The sequence below is a fragment of the Apis dorsata genome, unplaced genomic scaffold (genome assembly GCF_000469605.1).
Source record: "Apis dorsata unplaced genomic scaffold, Apis dorsata 1.3 scaffold_176, whole genome shotgun sequence".
Taxonomy (NCBI): Eukaryota; Metazoa; Arthropoda; class Insecta; order Hymenoptera; family Apidae; genus Apis; species Apis dorsata.
In genome coordinates this window covers 291,303-295,182 of record NW_006263463.1, presented here as the reverse complement: position 1 = coordinate 295,182, position 3,880 = coordinate 291,303, and the positions used below count along the sequence as shown (strand labels likewise).

The 3,880-nt window shown below is 24.4% G+C and overlaps 1 protein-coding gene across 2 annotated transcripts in view; it reads left to right on the top strand.

Annotated features, from left to right (window-relative positions):
- LOC102678294 (semaphorin-1A-like) overlaps nucleotides 1–3,880 on the top strand; it is a 399,280-nt gene that overhangs the window by 107,091 nt on the left and 288,309 nt on the right. The gene's annotated exons all lie outside the window — the stretch shown is intronic.

The window sequence follows — 3,880 nt, the reverse complement described above, 5'->3', positions numbered from 1 at the left end:
TATGAATTTTGGATGGAAATTAACGATTGGCCAAATTGTTTGAATTTGATTTTTAAATTTAATTTTTCTTTTATTTCGAATTATTCAAATTTTTTCTAACCGATATTTTTTTTTAATATCTATAGAAAGATATACAAATTTTTTTATTATTTCGAAATAGAAAAGTGGAGAAAATGTTATTTCGATTTTTCCTAATATGAATTTTGGAAATTAATGATTGGCCAAATTGTTTGAATTTGATTTTTTTTTTAATATCTACAGAAAGATATACAGATTTTTTTAATATTTCGAAATAAAAAAATGGAAAAAATGTTATTTCGATTTTTCCCAATATGAATTTTGGATGGAAATTAACGATTGGCCAAATTGTTTGAATTTGATTTTTTTTTTAATATCTACAGAAAGATATACAGATTTTTTTAATATTTCGAAATAAAAAAATGGAAAAAATGTTATTTCGATTTTTCCCAATATGAATTTTGGATGGAAATTAACGATTGGCCAAATTGTTTGAATTTGATTTTTAAATTTAATCTTTCTTTTATTTCGAATTATTTAAATTTTTTCTAAAATTTTTTTTAAATATTTACAAAAAGATATAGATTTTTTTATTATTATTTTTTTATTATTTCGAAATATAAAAATAGAGGAAATGTTATTTCGATTTTTCCTAATATGAATTTTGGATGGATATTAATGATTGGCCAAATTATTTGAATTTGATTTTTAAATTTAATTTTTCTTTTATTTCGAATTATTCAAATTTTTCTTAATCGATATTTCTTTTTAATATCTACAAACTTTTTTATTATTTTGATTTTTCCTAATATGAATTTTGGATGGAAATTAATGATTGGCCAAATTGTTTGAATTTGATTTTTTTTTTAATATCTACAGAAAGATATACAAACTTTTTTATTATTTTGATTTTTCCTAATATGAATTTTGGATGGAAATTAATGATTGGCCAAATTGTTTGAATTTGATTTTTTTTTTAATATCTACAGAAAGATATACAAACTTTTTTATTATTTCGAAATATAAAAATGTTATTTCGATTTTTCCTAATATGAATTTTGGATGGATATTAATGATTGGCCAAATTGTTTGAATTTGATTTTTAAATTTAATCTTTCTTTTATTTCGAATTATTTAAATTTTTTCTAAAATATTTTTTTTTAAATATTTGCAGAAAGATATACAGATTTTTTTATTATTTCGAAATATAAAAATGGAGAAAATATTATTTCGATTTTTCCTTATATGAATTTTGTATGGAACTTAACGTTTGGCAAAATTGTTTTGATTTTTAAATTTAATCTTCCTTTTATTTCGAATTATTCAAATTTTTCCTAACCGATATTTCTTTTTAATATCTACAAACTTTTTTATTATATCGAAATAGAAAAATGGAGAAAATTATTTCGATTTTTTATTATATGAATTTTGTATGGAACTTAACGTTTGGCGAAATTGTTTTGATTTTTAAATTTAATCTTCCTTTTATTTCGAATTATTCAAATTTTTCCTAATCGATGTTTCTTTTTAATATCTACAGACTTTTTTATTATTTCGAAATAGAAAAATGGAGAAAATGTTATTTCGATTTTTCCTAATATGAATTTTGGATGGAAATTAATGATTGGCCAAATTGTTTGAATTTGATTCTTTTTTTAATATCTACAGAAAGATATATAGATTTTTTTAATATTTCGAAATAAAAAAATGGAAAAAATGTTATTTCGATTTTTCCCAATATAAATTTTGGATGGAAATTAACGATTGGGCAAATTATTTGAATTTGATTTTTAAATTTAATCTTTCTATTATTCTATTTTCGAATTATTCAAATTTTTTCTAAAATATATTTTTTTTAATATCTATAAAAAGATATACAGATTTTTCTATAATTTCGATTAAGAATTTTGAGAGAATATTTAATAAAATGTTACTGTATATCTTTCTTATTTATGCAACAAGAAATAGAAACTTTCTAATAGATATAGTCATTATTCCTTATGATAATACAAAAACTTCAAATCTCGAGATCTACATTCCTTTCCAATATAAAAACCTACCTAACATCTACCTAGTATCTACTATAAGTAAATCCAGATTGATGTTCCCGCCTGAGAAGTCAGTCGACCAACTTTTCTCTTCGCAATAACTTTCCCTGTCCCATTTCTTACACACATTCCTTTGTACGTAAAAAAAAAAAAAAAAAAAAAAAAAAAAAAAAAAAAAAAAAAAAAAAAAAGAAAAAAAAGAACGAACCACTCCCTAATTATTAGAACGATAGAGAGAAATCATTCGTCTAAAAACAATATCATTTTTATTTTACTCCACATTTTTCTCCACGATAATCTCCACGTTTAAATTATTTTTTTATTTTTTTAATCTCCACAAAAAATTAAAGACTCGAAGAAAAATTTCACCGTGATTTCACTGTATTCTCGTATATACACTGTTATCTGTTATCACACAAAGATAACAATTCTTCGAACGATAATTTTATTAAAATCTTTTTTACACACGCGTCACACAGAAAATCTGTTAAAATATTACGGGGCAAAAAAAAAAATTACGGATTCGCAAGAATGCATCATCTCTCGAATGCTTCTCCGAAAAACAAAAAAATCTCGATTTCAAAAAGCATCGATATCAACGTCAATGTGTCCTCGTTCAACGAGAATCGAATGGACGATGAAGAAAGGCTTTAATTACGAATAGAATGCTTGGTACGAAAAAATAACCCTTCCGTATATCATTCTCGATAATATATCGCGACGTTATGATTCCAAGTGGACGGAAATGAGGTCCTCGTCGTGATATCCGCCATATGCACGATTCAAATATAATAACTATGTGCTCCTCTGCCGATCGCACCGCCATTTATCAAGCCTGAATGCCTTCGCGGGTTAGATCTATTCTCTACTTTCTCTCTCTCTCTCCCTCTCTCTCACATACACACACACACACACGCTCTCTTTCTCTCTATCTATCTATCTATCTATCTATCTATTTATCTATCTATCTATTTATCTATTTATCTATCTATCTATCTTTTTAATAAAAAGAATGAATGAAATTTTTAATTATGAATAATAATATATATATATGTAATATTCATGATAAAATATTATATAAAAATATTTATGTAAAAATATTACAAAGTTAATAGTATTAAAGTTTTAATAAAAATGAAGAAATATGTGAAAAAAAAAGTGTTGTGGATTTGTTTGTTTATAATTGATATCGTAATTAAAGCCTTTCTTTATCGTCCATTCGATTCCCGTTGAACGAGGACACGTTGACGTTGATATCGAACGCTTTTTGAAATCGAGATTTTTGTTTTTGGAGAAAATTTTTCATTTTGGAATAAACTATTGTAAATTTGAGATTATTGGGATACAACTATTTCGATAATTAATTATCGTGTGTAATCTTGGAGTAAAATATTGCACTTCTGACCATAATCCTGCACTCTTTCTCTTATAATCTATCTTTATTTAACAATTTTTTGCAATAATTAATACGATTAATTAATATGTACTTGTATATAGTTATAAACAATTGATTAATTTATAACTAATTGCGCGAAACTAATTAATTTATTAAATAATGTAATATTCTTACGAGGAGTAAAGGGAAACACGTCCGCTCCGCTCCGTGTCCGGAAAGCAACTGCGTCGAATCGATATTTTGGATATCAATAACGACCGATATTGTTATTTCCTTGCCGCGTTTCGTGTCGCGATTTGTGTTGACATTCCGTACGCTCGTACGCTCGTACGTTCGTACGCTCGTAATAATATATATAATATATATTATATATAATACATATTATTATATTATATTATTATATTATATTATTATATTA